The sequence below is a fragment of the Bubalus bubalis genome, chromosome 8 (assembly GCF_019923935.1).
Source record: "Bubalus bubalis isolate 160015118507 breed Murrah chromosome 8, NDDB_SH_1, whole genome shotgun sequence".
Lineage (NCBI taxonomy): Eukaryota > Metazoa > Chordata > Mammalia > Artiodactyla > Bovidae > Bubalus > Bubalus bubalis.
The window spans coordinates 23,915,234-23,935,795 of NC_059164.1; the positions used below are offsets into that span (position 1 = coordinate 23,915,234).

The following is a 20,562-nucleotide window of genomic DNA, read 5'->3' on the forward strand; positions in this document are numbered from 1 at the left end:
GTCAGACTACATAAAAGCCAGTGTCCCTTTCAGTTAAAACTTCTATTTCACGAACTATTTCACTTCATCTTTTGTAGAAAACATTTTTATCATTGAAATTTTTTAAAAACTTGAAACATATAATTTGAGTGATTTTTTTTTTTTTTTTTTCTGTAACAGGGTTACACAGAATGGAAGAATCAGAAATACATTCCTAGAAGGAGGGACAGTGTCTAGGATAGGTCATGCTGTTTAGTCACTCAGTCATGACTGACTCTCTGCGACCCCATGGGCTGTAGCCCCACTGGGTTCCTCTGTCCATGGGATTTCCCAGGCAAGAATACTGGAGTGGGAATCCTTCTCCAGGGGATTTTCCCTACCCAGAGATTGAACCTGCATCTCCCGCTTGGCAGGCAGATTCTTTACCCACTGAAACCCTGGGAAGCACACATAAAGGCATAAAAAATGCTGAAAAATAGTGAGCACTCAGACTTTTGGCATATCTCAGGTAGGAAGGATTCAGTATCCTGGGGATAAAAATGAATAGAAAATATGGTTAGCTTCACATAGAAGACTGCCTTACTCATGATGCATCCAGTTAACTAAACATAGAAGACAAAGCGGCTCTGATTTCTAAATCTAAGTGGTACAGGATGCTGGGGAAAACAGATCCAGTTTGAAATGCTTGTTCTGTCATAGTTTCAGTAAGATTCAAAAACATTAGAAACTGTGAAGATGATGTAGCAAAGTTTTATGTTTTATATTCCTAAATTCAACTATCCTTCAAAGTGCAAATTTTTCATTTAACTTTAAGAAACATCTTAGAAATGATACTGTCTATATCTCCTGTAATTAGGCAGGATGCATTATTCACCCAGTCCTGCAAATCCTTTGTCTGGTTTCCCTTCATTGAGATTTTCTACAGCCAGTTGTTATTTCTCTTAAAGACAAGGACAGTTAACAAAAAACAGATTAGAAAATGAAGTTAAAGAAGTTAACTGAAGTTAAAGAAGTGACAGAACCAAAAAGGATTTGCTTAATTGCTTACTTTATGTCAAAGCAGGCCTTGGGCCCTAAAGAGGAAAGTGAGTCTGTTTCCTAACAGATAATTACTGGGAGGATAGTTTCAGTGACCATTCCACTGCCAGAAGAGTCAGCAAATTGGCAGCCGGGTTCTTCCATTCCTCTCCTCTGGTATTTCAGCAAGACAAGGTGGTGTGAGATCGGTTACCCCCTTCCTCTTGCCCTGGGCTTTCCATCTTTCTGTAGCAATCAAGGACAGTTCCTTTCCATGTTTCAACGTCAATCACCCCTCACCCGTGCCTCCCCTCTTTAGAAATCAGTGGAATCTGCCTTGGGTTAGGAAAGTTCCAAAATACTTCCTAGCAGAATCATGGAAACTAAAGATGTGGAGGACTTCACTGGATCATCTCCTCCATCTCTTTCCCATTAAGGAGTTTTCCAGATGGGCAACTTTTGTACACTGGATGCCTCCTCTCGTTTCTGCGCAGCCTAAAGTCAAATTTTGAGCATCCAAGTCTAATGTGGAAAGGTGAATAAGGCCTGCATTCAATAATTTCATAGACAGAAAAGTGCCTTATCCCAAAGGTGTTATCATATTACAACAGCTTTTGGATGGAAATAGGTGACACCTCATCAGAACAGTTACGTGAGAGTGCTGTATGGTCTTCCCAGCTCTATGGCCTGACATTTTTTTTTTTTTTTTTTTAAGCAGAGAGCAGTGTTTGGTTGCTGTGAGCACAATGGAACCCATTGGGAACTTGGCCTTTTTATTTTCTCTCTCTGTCTTGCTTTCTTTTTTGTTCTAGTTTTCCACACATAAGAACTGTTCTTTCAAGGTTTTCCCCCCTCCCAGAAACCTCCTGAAAGACAGGAGTAATGCCTAATGGTACATAGATAAATATGCAGGAGGACATAGGTCAGTAATAGGTATCTTTTCACCAGAAATTTATTTCTGACTCTTTCCCTTCATATATTTCCATCAGCTTCACACAATGCTGCCAAAAAGTGGTGTGAATTTCTTTCTTAGTGTTAAAGTATTAAAGAACCACCTTAAGTAAGTGCCATTGTGGTTAGAAGACTATGGCCACATTAAGGCCAGAAGAACCTTCTGATTTTTCCTTAATACAAAAACCAAACTTTAATGTTGGGTGAGGTGGAATCCTGGCTTGCTTTTCCCTTAACTGTGTAAACTTGCATGAGTTATTTAGCTACAGTCTCAATCTAGTCATTTGTGCAATGATTTTTTTAATAAGGCAAAGTATATGATAAAATATCTGGCCCAGGCTAAATGCAAAATAAATAATAGATTATTTTCTACCTTTTTTTTTAAAGGTAATTAATCTAAGAGACCTGGAAGAATCCCCAAAACAGGGAATAAATGTGAAAATGTTTCTCCCCGTCTCATTGTAAGAAAAAAACCAAATTAATTCTACATTTTCCTGGTAGCAATAGTGTGCTTCTGAGTACACCGTTCCTTGATACTGTTTTTTAAAAGAAAAAAGAAAAATAAATCTTGGCATTCATTATACAGTTGGCAAAAGCAGTTAAAAGAATTTTAGATACTAAACTTTTTAAATCCTTAGTATTCCATGATGCTCTTGCCCGTGACACATTAAAATATACCTTAAAAATATTAATAAAGTTAGAATCATCAGATATATCATACTCATGGGTCAAAATGGTAAAGTCTCTTAGTTGCCAGTAGCAGGAAACAGCTTGAATTAACAAGCACAAAGGGTAACTTACAGGAATAATTTGGGGAGTATATTTCCTTGAAATACTCTTCCCTCAGATACTTCATTTTTACTTTTCTTCCTCATGCTGTTATTCAAATGTTACTTTCTCAGTGATTCTGTCCATGATTTTCCTTAATAAAATTGTGATCCCCTTTACACCCCCAATGCCCCCTCTGGATCCTACTATATATGGATTTATTTATATTGTTTATTTCATGTCTACTGTCACTAAATGTAAGGTCCACCGCAGCAGAAATTGTAGACTATTTTATTTATTGCTTTTGCCTTAGCAACTAAAATGGTACCTGGCATACAGTGAGAACTCAGTAAATATTTATTGACTGAGTGATTCTGAATCTCATGGAATCTGAGAAAGAATTTTTTTAAAAATTGGCTTCAGAAAAAGCTAGTCATGTTTTTTAGGAGCAGGAATATTTAGATTTCTCCCTTTGAAGCACTGCCATTAACATGGAAGTCCACTTTTATGGATACAATGTGTCTTCTAACATGTCATTCTGTGTTCATTCTCTGTTGGCAAACCAAAGAATTCAATTGAAGGAGGGTATGACTGACTTGCCTGCCATTATGTCAAATGGCACCTCAAACATTTCTGCTTAGGTTCTGGAGAAGTGGCCAACACTCAAACACTTACCAAGTAACATAAATGTGTGACGCCAACTGGATGTGATCCACTAGAGAGCCGTGTACCCTAGTGCTGTACTTCAGGGGATAGTGTACTGAAGCAGAGAACAAATTTCCTTTTTAAAGGGTGAAGCCCCTTTTTAGTCTGGCTGAGTGCTGTGTTGGGCCAAAGCCCACTTTTTCCCAGACATTCTAATTTTCAAAAGAAATGGCAAATATGGATCTTTCTATAAATTCTCCCGATTTCAAAATTGTGGCGACTACTTAAAATGTGTTAAAATACACTGTGAAGATCACGCAAGGCATATGGAGAGGACAGATGTGGTCAGCTTGCCCTGTGTTTGTAATGTCCGGTTTAGAGTATCTTTCAATTCTAGTTATCTGAATTTCATAGCCTAAGCCATTTTCATTTCTTTGTATTTGTAACATTTATAAAATTATAAATAAAATCCTCCATTTCCAAACTAGATTTCTCATGCACATAGTTTTCAACTTTCTCCTTCTAAAGGATTCTCCTTATTCCCTTAATTAATTTAATGATTTCCTTTAGACCTTTCTAGTTCATTGCGTTTATATCTTTCTTGAATATTTAAGTGAAATAGGTGAAAAATACTGAATCTACATAAAGAACATCTAGGTTCCACTAGTGTCTCACTAGTGGTACAAGCTTGAAGCCAGTCATTTAAGGTATTGGCACTTAGATCTATGCCTTTGGACACTTAAAATGAGAATGACAACACTAATTCCTTTATCTTATGTGAGGCCATGTACTTGAAAGACTGTACAAACTATAAACTGCTTAAAATGTAAGACTTATTCAAATAGAATAACATCACAGCTTAGTATAGCTGTTGAGTCCCACTGAATACTTTATTTCTAATAGAGTGCTTTATTGCCAATAAAATTCTTTATATCCTATACAACTTAGAATGCATAATTACATGGTTTTGTTGTTGCTCCTGCCATCACAGCAACATTCTGAGATGTTTTCCAGACTCTTTGAACTTTTTCTTAGGTTGTAATTTATAATTAACAGTGTTCAGTTCAGTTCAGTCGCTCAGTCGTGTCCCACTCTTTGCGACCCCATGAATTGCAGCACGCCAGGCCTTCTTGTCCATCGTCAACTCCCAGAGTTCACTCAAACCTATGTCCATCAAGTCAGTGATGCCATCCAGCCATCTCGTCCTCTGTTATCCCCTTTTCCTCCTGCCCCCAATCCCTCCAGCATTAGAGTCTTTTCCAATGAGTCAACTCTTCGCATGAGGTGGCCAAAGTACTGGAGTTCCAGCTTTAGCATCATTCCTTCCAAAGAAACCCCAGGGCTGATCTTTAGAATGGACTGGTTGGATCTCCTTGCAGTCCAAGGGACTCTCAAGAGTCTTCTCCAACACCACAGTTCAAAAGCATCAATTCTTTGGCGCTCAGCCTTCTTCACAGTCCAACTCTCACATCCATATATGACCACAGGAAAAACCATAGCCTTGACTAGACAGACCTTTGTTGGCAAAGTAATGTCTCTGCTTTTCAATATGCTATCTAGGTTGGTCATAACTTTCCTTCCAAGGAGTAAGCATCTTTTAATTTCATGGCTGCAGTCACCATCTGCAGTGATTTTGGAGCCCAGAAAAATAAAGTCTGACACTGTTTCCACTGTTTCCCCATCTATTTCCCATGAAGTGATGGGACCGGATGCCATGTGTAGTAGTTTATAAATTCATTTTGCCCTCAACCTAGCTCATCACATCCCTTTTCTGCCTTCAAATCAGATTCTAATTATCTTTCTGTTGTCAATTATCTCTTTTGAGTCACCCCAGTTGTATTTGTCATATTTAATCACTCTTCCTTATTTGTTATTCATTTAAAAATACCTCCCTTGTTAATCCCTATCTTTAAAAATCACATCAAGACATTTTTAGCTGCTCAAATAAGATGTTTTTCTTTAAGCTCCCAATTCTTCCAATGAAAAATTATCTCTTCTAAACATTTATATAACTTTATTAATTTAAACCTTAATGCAGTTCACTTTGATAAATATTTATTCATGTATCACAGTAAGTACAATGATTCAGTCTTGTTCACTTTTGTAACTCTTACAACTCTTAAAATAGGAGTTTGTATATAATATGTACTCAAAATAAATTGGATAAGTGGATTTTTCTTTAATTTTATTACCTTTATTTTCCTACATCAAAGTTAAGTGTTATTCTTTATTTTAATTGCTTTCCTTATATTCCTGCATGTTATGCCTGTTAACCTAAACTTAACTGTAGTTAACCTACACTTAAGACCTTGGCAATTAGGAAAAAGAAAACTTAAAGAATTCTCTCCTTTTTTCTAAGCAATATATTTAACATGTTGGTTGAGACTGTGTTCCAGCCTCAGCCCCCAGAGAACCCTGACACTAACTTTTCTAAGTAGAGAAATGATCATTTATTCCTACACATTGCTTCCTGTCATTAAGCCATTTCCGTACTTAAGACAAAACATTTTCCATAATAACAAGGAAACCAAGTGTTTTTCCTAAATTGTTGTTTGACCACCTATAGCATACACACACTTACTTTCAAAGTTTTCTGAAAGTAGAAATTCTCTTTTGTCAATATCAGCTCTGAGAAATCCGGGAGATCCATCTATTTAATGTCTCTATTGAAAACCTGCTAAGTGCCAGGCACTATGAGACACATGAAAGGAAATCCCATGTAGCCCTTGAGATGCTTCACCTTTGCAATTGGCTACCTGCTTTAGTATGAGTACAAAGGAGTAATTTTACCTGGTAGGGAGGCCCATGAAGGTTTAACTGAAGTGGACACTTAAGCTGAGTCTTCGAAGACAATTTACTTAGTGGTCAAGGATCAGGAGGTACATCTGAGAAAATGGAACAGTGCATGTTGAATCATGGCAGCAGACACCAGCACCCAGTGTGATGATCTGCATGCAGTCTGTCAAGCTCTTCTGGAGAGAAGCCATATAGCAGATAAGACCAGAAGAGGCCTGTTGCAGAAATCCTTCTGAACTGTGGTTGTTGTGGTTGTTCAATCGCTAGTTGTGTTCAACTCTGTGACCCCACGGACTGCAGCATACCAGGCTCCTCTGTCCTCAGGCTCCTCTGGAGTTTACTCAAATGCATGTCCATTGAGTCAGTGATGTTATCCAACCATCTCATGAATCTGTGAACTCATTTTCCATGAGAACTGTGGTGGAGAGTCCCTGTTTTATCCTGTAATCAAAACAGTCAAATGTTTGCAAACAAGGAAGAGATCAGATAAGATATATCCTATAGAGTACTGTGAATGCTGGGATAAAAGATGTATATTGGAAAGTGAGGCTGTTTGCAGATTATTTGAAAACTTTAGTTCGATGCTCTAAGCTGTTAGAGCAGCAACAATGAGGAAAGAAGGAGATAAGCTATATTGTTTTGGAGGTTTAATCAAATGAAATATACAATTATAACTTGACTTCATTCAATTCAGTTCAGTTCACTTGCTCAGTTGTGTCTGACTCTTTGCAAGCCCATGGACTGCAGCACACCAGGCCTCCCTGTCCATCACGAACTCCTGGAATTCACTCAAACTCATGTCCATTCAGTCGATGATGCCATCCAACCATCTCGTCTTCTGTTGTCCCCAGCATCAGGGTCTTTTCCAGTGAGTCAGTTCTTCGCATCAGGTGGCCAAAGTATTGGAGTTTCAGCTTCAGCATCAGTCCTTTCAATGAATATTCAGGACTGATTTCCTTTAGGATAGACTGGTTGGATCTCCTTACAGTCCAAGGGACTCTCAAGAGTCTTCTCCAACACCACAATTCAAAAGCATCAATTCATTAGTAAGGCATTATTTTTGCCTTGTAGAGGCCACATTGCATATTTTTCCCAAAGTTATATTTTTCTAGGAATCCATGATATTATCATTCTTTCCAGGTGCTGCCATCCTGATGAGTATGAGGATACAAATCACTAGTCTGAAGTTCGCAGGTTTGCTTCCAGTTTCCTCTCAATGGACACTATGTACTGGAAACCATTAGTCTTTACTACCACAAGTCAGTTTAGCATGACAGTTTGCACATTCTAGCCAGAACTTTCACCAGGGTCCCTGATGATTTATTTATATCTAGTCCATCAATTAAATATAGAACATACTCTTGATTTACTCAGTACAACTTTGATTTTAGATTTTTAACTTGCCATTGTTATGCATCCCTTGCTTTCCTTTAAAAATGAAGATCTTATCCCTCCTTTCAGAAATCTCTGCTCATCCCTCATTTCTCATTCTAGCTTGCTAACAGGAGCTGTGGTTGAGTTACTTTTTAAAATATGTGACACACATCTTCCCTGAGAAGATCGTCATAGGTGACTCCAGGCTTCCTGTGTTCCAATTTCTCTCTAAATGCTCCTTCTTTTCTTTACCAGTGTATGCCAATAAGTGAGGATAAAGAAATATGGGACAGAATGGAATTCTGATACATTATGTATCCTTTACCATGAAATTAAAACTGTTGGGTCTTAAATTATTTTATTTCTTGTAATCCCAGAAGTTTAATAAAGCTACATACCAGTTGTTCTACTTATTCCATATATTCATCCTGTTAGTGTTTTTCAGCAAAGAAAAAAAATTGGAAATAATCACAGTAGACTAAAATTTTATATTTAATGACTCAGTTATGGTATATCTAGATAATGTACTAAGTAGCCATTTAAAAATGATTATTTTAATCTGGTATTTTGACATGAAAAACTATAGAATATTATATAATAAAGAAAAACACATTGCATAATTAGATATGGAGTATGATTTGATTTTGTGATAGATTTCTTTTTATATGATACAATTTGGGTAATAGAATTTCAGTTGAATTTGATTTAATTTTTACTGTTTTATATTTTCTGGTGAAGGTTGCCCATTGCAGATTCAGCATACTTGCTGTCTTTATTTAGGAATGCTTGTCCTCTGTTTGAGGTTTGCTAACATTTTCAGAATAAAATTATTAGTAATTCTTGGTAATACAAATGATCCGTGGCATATTTTAAGAACGTTTTTGTGAGATGTCGCTAAACAAAACACAGTAAACCAAAAACCCTTGCATCATTTCCTCTGAGTTAGTAGTCCTTGTCTGAGTAGAGAGAGACACTGGGTCTCCCCTCTGCTTAAGCCCAATCAGGGTTAATTTCTTAGATGATAATGCCACCATGACTAAAACCAAGTTGACAACTCCACATTCACTATTTCTGGGATGATATTTAAATGTTAAAGAGAGAGAGCATTTTATATATTAAATTTACATACATGTATTTTTTTTAGATAGAAAACTGAGTTTTTTTTTTGCTTTGTTTTGTTTTTCCTATGCTTTTTGTTGAAAGGATCTCAGCTCCTCTGCTCTCCAGTCCAGCATACCAGGGCACGATTTGGCATTATTATTCCATTCTTAGAAAAGGAAAGGACAGTGCTGGGCACGTTGACATTCAGTTCTGTATTTATTTTCCTGGTGGCACGTATCCTGACCTTTCCAACTTGATACCTCGGGTTGATAGACTGTGCAGTTTTCTTTTATTTTCCTTTACTTTGGCAAGTCTTCCAGGGAAGAAAGGATGACTTCTTCCAGTATCCAGTGAGGCTTTTTTATGTTTTTCCTTTACAATCTGGAAAATTTCATTATGAAAGCTGAAACATAACATTTATGCCACCAACACATTTTGCATGTTAATTTCCCAAGAAGATAAATCCCATTTTCTTACATTTCCAGAATCTCAAGGATTATGGGGCATCCCACACTTGTTCCTTGGATGTTCTACGCTGGTGCTCCATCTGGTTTTCTTTTCTAAACGTGTTCCCCTGAGATCATCTTTAATTTGAATTGTATTAAATTCATCAAACTTCTTAATGAGCCTTGGGCATTGTTCAACTTGTGTGGCAGTCCCTCCTGGATAGTAGCAGAGGAGAATCTTAACTGCCTTTAGTATCTTTACTTCTGGGCGTTCCTATCAGGTCTAAGCGCTGTTTCACATTATGTGGATGTCATAAATAACTTGGTTGAAAGGGTCAATGTTTTCTTATCTTGAAGAGAGTCAAAGGGCAGTTTGCATTTATCTAGGAAATGCACCTCACAGATGCTGGTCTTAAAAGCTCCTCAGGGGATGGGTGGGGAAATACTATTATCCTTACATAATTCTAAAAACCTGGGGGGTGAGGGGGTGGACCAACTGCACAAATTCTTTCCTTTCCTTTTCATCAAGGCCACAGCAAAAAGAAACACACACACACACACACACACACACACACACACCCCACTAGTAATTTCATTTATCTTACAGCTCACAGTTTCTACTTAGTAGTATGTACTTGTCTTGTCATATCTTAGCTTGTTTCCTTCAGGATGTTTTTCACTTGTATACAGAGTGGCTTGTAAGAGGTTTACTTAAGTACTATCTTGGAAACAGTTTCAAGTACACCTCCCCAAGTCAGAAGAGCAGAAGCCAAGGATTTTTTGTTTTGTTTTGTTTTGCTATGATGAACTGGGACTTGACTTAAGAAATTGAGCTCAAATCAGGTTTTAAAGAAAAGGATTTGTAATTGTATTCTAAAGGCCCCCTACACAGTCTACAGCTGTCTGGATCTGTTCCTGAATGGAAATCATAGATGAAGTCTGTGATATCTCCCTATTGAATTTTCAGTCCACCACCCAGTTTTAGTTCATGCTATCTGTTCCTTGCCAAATTCCACTTCCTTGAGACTGTAACCCATATCCATTGATTTATGTTGTAAGTCTGGGAAAATCAGCTTCTAAACACTAAAAAATTTGAATATTATCAATTCACCTTAAAGAACAGACAAATGCCTGCAAAATTCCTCTTGAAACAAATATTTTGAGATCAATTCTACTTTATTATTGACTTCCATTACTGAATTAGAGATTTTTTTTTCTTTAAATCAACTTTGTTGAGGTACATTTTCCTGGAATAGAATGCACTTATTTTAAATGCACAGTTTGTTGAATTTTCATAAAGACATATGAAGCCGTAGAGCTTCCGATCCAAGCAAGATACAGAATAGTTTTATCCCCTTAAAAATCCCCCTATGCCTCTTCTAGAGTGCAGCTAGTGAAAAATTCCAAAGATGAGACTGAGTTTGGCGGGTATTGGGAGTGGAAAGAAAGCCAGTGCAGCTGGCTTAGTGAAGAAGTGGAGAACAACATGAAAAGAGAGCAGAGAAGCAGGTGGGACCTGATCTTGCATGAAGTAAAGTTTGACTCTATGTCCAGTATAAAGAAGCCCTTGGAATCTTATATATCAAGGAGTATTATGATCTGAGAAGCATCCTATTTTTCCTTCCATCGCCATCTGTCGATTCCTACAGTTTCCACCTGGCCGAGATCCCCTACTTCATGCTTTTCTGATCTCATCCACAGGAATTTCTGGAATTTTTTTTAACCCCTAAACTTTTATATTACACGTGTCTTCCACTGTTTACACCATTGCTTCTGCTCTACTGTCTAGCATGTAAAAGGGACAGAAGGAAATAAAGAAGGAAGGAAGGGTGTTAAAAACCTATTGCAAACTGATCACAATACCAAATTATATATTTTATAATATATGACTGCCCTAATTGGCAATTTACTGCTATATAGGTAGTTTATGAAAAGTGAGACCCAGCAGAAAAACAACCGTTTGTTAAATGCATACTATCTGGCATTAGTCCAGGCACTGTCGCCAGAACTATAGAGTAGAGCATTTAATTTAACGACTACTAGGCTCAGTAGATGCTGCTTGCTTTAGCACATGAAGAAATAGATTCAGAGAATTAACTTTCCCTAAGTCAACTAAGTTGTAAGAGTGCTCAGATCTTTATGGTTCCATAACCTATTCTACTGGAGAAGGCAATGGCACCCCACTCCAGCACTCTTGCCTGGAAAAATCCCATGGACAGAGGAGCCTGGTAGGCTGCAGTCCATGGGGTCGCGAAGAGTCAGACACGACTGAGCGACTTCCCTTTCACTTTTCACTTTCATGCATTGGAGAGGGAAATGGCAACCCACTCCAGTGTTCTTGCCTGGAGATATCCAGGGCCTGGCGGAGCCTGGTGGGCTACTGTCTATGCGGTCGCACAGAGTCGGACACGACTGAAGTGACTTAACAGCAGCAGCAGCGGCAACCTATTCTATTCCCCTAATACATACTGTCTCCTCAAAATTAGGATTTCCTTTCTGGTGTGTTGGTGTGTTAGTCACTCAGTCGTGTCTGACTCTTTGCGGCCCCATGGACTGTAGCCCACAAGGCTCCTCTGTCCATGGAATTCTCCAGGCAAGAATACTGGAATGGGTAGCAATTCCCTTCCTCAGAGGATCTTTCTGACCCAAGGAGAGAACCCAGGTCTCCTGCATTGGCAGGTAGATTCTTTACCGTCTGAGTCGCTGAAATAATGTGAACATTTTAACTATGTGAACAGAAAGAGGGACGGGAACTGGTACTGTTTATTAAGTTCCTAATATATGCTGCTCATTAAGCTAAGTATCTAAAATTTTACCCGTTTTAATTATTCCAGCTATCCCAAAGAAAGGCTGAGAGAAGTAAAGAAGCCTTCTCTAAGTCATGAAGCTCACTGGGACAGAGCTGGGAGGTGATTCAGCTGTGTCTGGTTCTGATACCCATATTCATTGCCTCTGATGAAGCCACCGTTTGAAAGAAAAAGTTGGCCTCACCTCCCTAGGACTAAACTTAAAAGGTATATAATATACTTATTGTGTAGAAACTTTCAGCCAGACATGAAACAGAAAAATCTATTTCTAGGGACTGGGGGGTGGGGCCGTGATCTCCCTCCACTTCTGCAGTGTCTGTGAAGAAGAACGTGGTTGTCAAGTGCCCTAGAATAAATGACACGTTTTGATAGAAGCACAAGAGGGTCCTGGCTTCAGGGCCCACAGCAGCAGAACAGGAAACGGAGAGGTTCCCAGGAGAAATCAAGTTGCCTTCTCTAGGGAGAAACACAAAGGAGCATTTGAACAGGCAGTTGATCAGTAGGAAAACTGCGAAGTGATAAAAGAACTGGAAGTCACAAAAGCCCTTGGCATACTAGTTTTAATAAAATGGTTTGTCCCCAGCTACACTTTATTCAGTGAGTGCCTTGACATATGTTTCTAAGAATTATCTTTTAACAATGCAGGTGTTTCCACCAAGAGCCAACCCCTGTCTTTACCAAGGGTAAAAGAATCCCTTTGGACTATTTATCTGATTGACCAATCAGTATGTGCATTTATTTCTTTCACTGATTTTAACCAGAGTTTTCACTGCCTTCTATTGTCTCAGGTGGACAGAATCTGCTACAGTTTTGGCTGTGTGACTTTTTACTAACTATTCATTTGATTAAATTTGAAGCCATAATTATTAAGTATTTTAGTATTCCCCCAAAATTCCTTTTTAAAATTAGATTGCTACTTGGTAAAAAAAAATCCTAACAATTCTGAGTAAAATATTAAATGTTCCAGATTGGTTTAGCATGAGAAAACACATCTTAAAAATTTGAAGAAAGTTAATATATAACATTTTGACTCTTAGAACTCTTATAATATGCTTCCATGTAATTTATTTTGTAATAATTAGATTAGAATCTCCAAACTAGATCATATAAAGATGGTATAAGAATAACATGCATTACGTGATCCATAATATCTCCTTACTGTGAATATATTACAAGATGGCACAGAACCATATTAGCTACGAAAGTGATTTTTCAGCTGAAGATAAATATAAGAATTGCTACTGAGAATTTGCGGATTGAAAAAACACTGGTTACTCTGGCACCAAATTATACATCTTGGTAATGAAAAAGAGTAAAAGTATCTTTGCCTGTGTAGAAACAGTTTTGTCACATGTTGAGACAAGCATACTGAAAGTTTCTCTTTTTTGCTACTTAAGACACTCAGAACCAGCATTCACCTGGTATTTTGTAGGTAATTTATGATTTCAGTACTACTATAAAACAGCCACTTCTCAAAACTAGCGTAAATGAACCATATGCCCCAGATATATATATATATATATATATTTTTTTTTTTTTTTTTCTTCTGGAGTCTATTGGGAAACTATTTGTTCAGAAGAGTGTGAAGAAATTCAGCCTCACATCAGGGTCCTTGTCCATTGTGAGTGACAATAAAATACACTAGGCCAGTGTAGATTCATCTCTAGTGCTTTCTGGGGGAGGAGGGCTGTGGAGAGTAGGTAACAGAGTCCTCTGACTTTGTGGATTAGGATAAAATGGCTATGACTTGTGTTTATTGCTTCTATTCACAATCTTTTGGAAATACTGTCTAGAACACAGGAAGAGAATGAGACTCTCTCATGGACTGCTCTATCATAGATCAGCACATCAGAGTCACAGTGGACGCTTGGACTAAGTTAATCAATTGTTCATATACTTTGAACAGACCCAAATTACTAATAATTGAAAGTAGCTAAGAAATTTAAAAATAGATCGATGTAATTTAGTGTTAAACGTTTCTGTATCCATTTATGTATTTACTTATCCTACCCAAACAACCTTGTGCCTGCTACAGCTCCCCTAAACATGTTTGCGCTCTTACCTATTCTACCATATTTTGTTGTTGCTGCTGCTGCTTTGTTGTTTAATACAATCATTTTCCCTTTAGAGTCTATGTGTGACTTTGTTCAGATCTCTAGGTGTAGGGCTGACCCTGGAGAATATGTCAGGGACTGATTGCCTAACAATCACTTAATAATGATTGTTAATCAGTTATGATTAACTGATTATGTAATTGATTAAGTAACTGATTATGAATGATAATCAGTTAACAATCAGTTAATGGCAAAGAGATAGAGAAACAGTGGAAACAGTGGCAAACTTTATTTTTGGGGGCTCCAAAATCACTGCAGATGGTGACTGCACCCATGAAGTAAAAAGACGCTTGCTCCTTGGAAGAAAAGTTATGACCAACCTAGACAGCATATTAAAAAGCAGAGACGTTACTTTGCCAACAAAGGTCTGTCTAGTCAAAGCTATGGTTTTTCCAGTAGTCATGTATGGATGTGAGAGTTGGACTGTGATGAAAGCTAAGCGCCGAAGAATTGATGCTTTTGAACTGTGATGTTGGAGAAGACTCTTGAGAGTCCCTTGGACTGCAAGGAGGTCCAACCAGTCCATCCTAAAGGAGATCAGCCCTGAATGTTCATTGGAAAGACTGATGTTGAAGCTGAAACTCCAATACTTTGACCACCTGATGCAAAGAGCTGACTCATTTGAAAAGACACTGATGCTGGGAAAGATTGAAGGCATGAGGAGAAGGGGATGAGAGAGGATGAGGTGATTGGATGGCATCACGGACTCAGTGGACATAAGTTTGAGTAAACTCTGGAAGTTGGTGATGGACGGGGAGGCCTGGTGTGCTGCAGTCCATGGGGTCACAAAGAGTTGGTCAAGACTGAGCGACTGAACTGAACTGATTGCCTAACAGTCAAACAAACAAAAAGCCTCATAAAAATGGAAATAAATCATATTTAAGAAACTCCTTTGCAATTTGTCATCCTACTTGTTTCCATCACTTTAGCACTGCTCAGTGAATTGCATATAGAAAATGAATAAAAATATTTTTGAACTATCATTTCTTGGCATTGTCAATCTATGAACAAGACAGTTTTTTTTTTTTTAATTTCCCATGAAGGGAGAGCATTTTCAATCTGCCATAACATGTGCTCACCCATTTTTACCTTGAACCTACAGCATTTCAAACTATAGTGAGCGTAGATGATTCCTTTTTGACTCTTTTTATGTTGCTGGCAGAAGTCTTCTCGCGTTTGCTTTGAATCCAGTCTTTAGTGCATCTCTGTCTGCTCTTGCACAGATCTAGGAGTATAAGATGTAGCTGAGTCCAGCCTGTCGCCCCTACACCACCACGATGTCGCGAGAAAGGGCGCAAGGACCTGTCAGTGTTGGCTTAGCCTTCTGCCCAGCTGGCACAAGGTCAGGAACTACTTTTTCTTTGGGTTAATTTGCGAACTTTGATGGTGTAAAACAAGGTTCATATCTGTAATGAAAACAATATTGTAGTTTGAAGATTCACAAATCCCCAAGGAAGTAATTCCTCAAGTATAAACATTGCTAGTTGCATTTATTCACTTGATTCCTCTTTATATGTTAAAAAGAAAAACAAACAAACCCAACAGCTTTTACAAAAAGCATTTTCAAAGTGGCTTCACTTTTCTACAGAACATCAGTTAAAAAATCAAAGGCCAGGATAACACAAGATAGTGTTTATTTTTAAAGTTGCCTCTATAAATGAATCTTCCAATTTCACATTTTTATGTTTCTCCTTTATGGTTAGTCTTTGGAGAAAATACAAATTAAAGAGTTTTTATTCCATTGAAATGGAGGTTTTCTTTAGAAGAATTTCTTTCATAAAGCATAGATCAAATCTAAGCTCATATTTTGAATATGGAAATTCTCTTGGTGATGAAAGTTATACTGAGAAAATGTGGAATGTGTGCTTCATACTTTGTGTGTTCTTGAAAATAATCACAGTGCCAGTGAACTTCAAGATGATGGAGTTTAATGGGCCCTGGAGTCTGAATAGATCTCATTTCTTGGATTAGCATATGAACTTGCAACCAGAAGTGTGTGTAGAATCAGCACAAATCTGCAGAGAGTCATGGCTCTGGTGGGAAAAACACTTGTGCCAGTCAAAGGAGCCCCTGGCTGCTGTAAGTGACTGAGGAATTGAAAACTTTGGCTCGCTCAGTGTAACTGGGTGCTAGACAGGGTTCCACTAGGAAACTTTGTGCTGAGATTAGACTGGTTTGTAAAGGATGCCAAGAAAAGCAGAGTTGGTGCTGCTAGGACAGACTGAGGCATGAACAGTGAAATCACTGGACGTTATAAAATATTCTAAAAGATGAGGAATTATCTAATAAAAAGTGTTGCCTTTAGTCTTGGACCTGCTCTTTTGTTCTTCCTTTCCCTTCTCCTCCCTCTTGTGATCAGTCCTTGATCTCCAACTAGGTTCAGTTATTTGGATTCCCTGGCACAGTTGTCATCTGGTCTGGGAATTATAATTAATTATTTTTGTGAAATAGTGACTATCTTGAAGCAATGCATTTATACTGGCAGAAGGTCAAAGCTTGTTTCAGAGTTTTAAGTGCCTAAAAAGTTGGAAAGTATTCTCGTCTCATGTCCTGACAATGAAAGCAAGTAGGTAGTACCAAAGGGAACTGTGGGGGTTCTGGCATTATTGCCCTTTGCTTTGGTAACAAGAAGAAAAAAGAATGACTTGGAAAGACATAGGAAATTTAGCTCTTACCTGGGTGGATCATGTCAAGTTTTGGTTTTTCCATTTCCCCGTATTTCATTTATTTTTTGGATAGCGTTGTAATTTTACAAAGTGGTTGTGAAAACACTGCTGACAGCTGAATGTACATCCCTGGGTCATAACAGTCACCCGGAGATTGGGTCCACAGTGAATAAGCAGCAAGAAATCTGGGTAGAGGCATGGGGCATAGAGATATTATGTTAAAAATTCATTTAAAATAACAAAAGACACCGCCCACTCTAACTTTTTTCCTATCAGTATAACCGTAAGGTAGTTCAGCCCTCAGACACAGTGTGGGGGATATGAAAAAAAGTCAATCATGTAAATTAACTTCTTAAATGCATTATTTTGTCTTCAAAAATCTTTATAATTGCATGAAAAATATATTAGTATATTTGAAATTTAGAATTAAAAGCTGACTTACTGCCCAATAATGAGCAGGCTATTTTATTTTTGAGAGTTAGAAGAAGGAGAAAATCAAACTAATGAACTAAAAACAATTATTTATTAAACATTACTTTGTTGATAGAAAATTTAGGAATTAAACAAGTCCTATGAACTATAATCTAGTAGCAAAGAAAATTAACCAGTCTGTTCCTTTCAGATTCTTTAAGGCTGTGCTCCTTTCTGTAAAGAGAAGTGAAAGAGACCAGTGTTTGCAGACTGTCTGCTTCAAGTCAGGTGTTTTACACGCACTATCTCACACCCTCTGAATTAAATGCCACTCAGGGAAGCTTTACAGTCATCTTTTTAATGATTAAAAACACAAACCTCAGAGGGGAAAAAAAATAAATCCACTATTGTTAGTAAATGATGAAGTTCAAATTTTGAACCAGATCTATCCACAAATTTATGTTTGATTTACTTCACTGGCAAGCTGGAAGTGGAAACCAATTAAACATTTTTAAAAACCTGTATTTTTATCATTAGTACCATGGGAATGAAAAAAAAATCAATGGGAAAAAAAAACAACAACCCTGCTTCATTCACATTTTATTCATTCAGTGAGAGTAGCTTGACAGTGAATGACCACGGCTGGAGCAAAGAACTACCACGTTGCCTGAGCCTTCTCTCCACATCCTCGCTCTCTGGAAGAGCCCAGTGCTTTTGTATGGTTTTCCTTACGTGATGGGCTGGCAGGTATGGTCACAAGAGGAAACACAGGAGAGGCTCCAGCAAACAAAGTTTCTTACACTCACAGGTCTGAGAGATAGGAGGGCAGGCAGACCACATGGGAAAGACACAGGATGGTCAGAAGATGGAGTGAGGGGAAGACTTTAAGCCTGAGCCTTGACTGGGGACAGCAAGGCAGAGTAGAAAGTACAGTTTAAAGTTAGTTGGTTTGAATCCTTTCAGTGGGCTTTCTAAAACTATAGAGGTGGTTCCTAGTTGCCTGGTAGTCAGGTACAGATGAGAGAGTTGGACAATAAAGAAGGGCAAGTGCGGAAGAATTGATGCTTTCAAAGTGTGGTGCTAGAGAAGACTCTTGAGAGCCCCCAGGACAGCAAAGAAATCAAACCTGTCAATCCTAAAGGACATCAACCCTGAATATTCATTGGAAGGACTGATGCTGAAGCTCCAATACTTTGGCCACCCAATGCAAACAGCCAACTCACTGGAAAAGCCCCTGATGTTGGGAAAGATTAAAGGCAAGAGAAGAATGGGGTGACAGAGTATGAGATAGTTGGATGGCATCATCCACTCAATGGACATGAGTTTGAGCAAACTCTGGGAGATGGTGAAAGACAGGGAAGCCCAGTGCGGTGCAGTCCATGCGTCACAAAGAGTTGGATACAACTTAACGGCTGAACAACAAGGTCCTGAGGTGATTAAAGCAGAAGAATAAAGAGTAAGGCAAAGAAGTAAAGAGTAAGGCAAATAGAGGATGTGTTGGTTCTGGCTTCGTTAGTGTGCTTTTTAAAGGCACACTCCGGGCTGAACTCTTTGCTGTCATCTCTGAGAAGTGGCTGACCCCAAGAGGGGCAACTTCTCCCCAGCTGGAAAGTGTTTTTTCTAAGATATCAAAACATTATAATATATAGAAAATTTTAAATATATACACTGTACCTGATGACCTGTTTCACATGACATGGTTATTGCTGTCCCTTGTCTTTCAAGTCACTATCTCTTCAGGTCTTGGGTTTGAGAATATAGTGAACATCCTGACCATCTAATTGGCAGGCATCCTTCCTTCCACCATCCAGAGAAGCCTGAGTCTTAGTTCAGCTTTCTTACTTCCTTCATGTAACCTACATGATTCAAGAGAAAAGTAACCATACCACCCTCTGCTCATGAGTGAGCCTGAATTACCAAAGGTCCTGCTCTTCTTGATTAGTAATTGAGTCAAGTATGGGCATGTGACTTTATCTTGACACCCCCCCACACACCAAAATAAAGATTTCTGAAGGGTTCTAGAGAAGTTTTCATAGATCTGCTAAAAGGAATACAGAAGACCTCTCATGCTGAACACTTCTGACCTTAATGCCTCAGGCAGCCACTGCATGAATGCAAGGGAAAGAAATCTCAGGATGAAACCAGCCCTGCCTAGGACAGAGCAGAGAGTCAGCACTCATGCACTAAAGGTAGAGTGGGGCTAGGGACTGACCAGTCCTACTTCTGCATGTCCAAACTCTGGATGTCCTCTCAGTGTTTAAGTCAGGTTGAGTTGGATTTTTCTATTGCACATATGGGTCTTTGCAAAGGCTTGCTCCTGATACAGAAGTTTTAGATAAGTGAGAAAAGGCCTAAGAGGACCCCTACTACAACATTGGTTCTGGTGTTTATCCAGGACTTCTACTATTTGTTAGGTTTATGCGAATATAATTATGGTTTTTGGACCATGAATTTTAAATCATTATAACTAACCTCAAGCACATCTTTATTAGTAAAAACAGGAACCATTACAGTCAACACATTTTTGCCAATGAGAAAGATGTTTGTTTATTTCTATAGTGTAAAGATCCACGCTTCAGAATTAGACAAACTCTTGGAAAAGAATTTCTGCCTCCTGCTGTTTGTGGAAGCACTTTCCCTGTAAAAGTTGTTGAGATGCTTGAAGAGGTGGTAGTTGGTTGGCGAGAGGTCAGGTGAATGTGGTGGATGAGGCAAAACTGTGTAGCCCAATTCATTCAACTTTTGAAGTGTTGGTTTTCCGATGTGTGGTCGGGCATTGTCTTGGAAAAGAATTGGGCCCATTGTGTTGACCAATGACAGCTGCAGGCTTTGCAGTTTTTGGTGCATCTCATTGATTTGCTGCGTGTACTTCTCAGATGTGATGGTTTCACCAGAATTCAGAAAACTATACTGGATCAGATAGGCAGCAGACCACCAAACAGCGACCATGACCTTCTTTTGGTGCAAGTTTGGCTTTGAGAAGTGCTTTGGAGCTTCTTCTTGGTCCAGCCACTGAGCTGATCATCACTGATTATCGTATAAAACCCACTTTTCATCACACCTCACAATCTGATCAAGAAACAGTTCATTGTTGTTGTGTAGAATAAGATAAGACAACATTTCAAAACAATGATATTTTGGGTTTTGGTCAGCTCAGAAGGCACCCACTTACCGAGCTTTTTCATCTTTCCAGTTTGCTTCAAATGCCATTGACCATAGAATGATTGAGTTCTTTGGCAACTTCTCATGCAGTTGTAACAGGATCAGCTTCAATGATGCTTTCAGTTGGTCATTGTCAACTCCTGATGACTGGCCATTGCAGTCCTCATCTTCAAGGCTCTCACCTCCTTTGCAAAACTTCCTGAACCACCACTGCACTGTAGGTTCATTAGTAGTTTCTGGGACAAACACGTTGTGGATGGTGTGAGTTGTCTCGCTGCTTCATGACCCATTTTGAATGCAAATAAGAAAATTGTTCGAATTTGCT

At 38.5% G+C, this 20,562-nt stretch overlaps 1 pseudogene; it reads right to left on the reverse strand.

Annotated features, from left to right (window-relative positions):
• Positions 1-15,104: 15,104 nt before the first annotated feature.
• Positions 15,105-16,707, reverse strand: LOC123466111 (annotated as a pseudogene).
• Between the last annotated feature and the right edge of the window lie 3,855 nt (positions 16,708-20,562).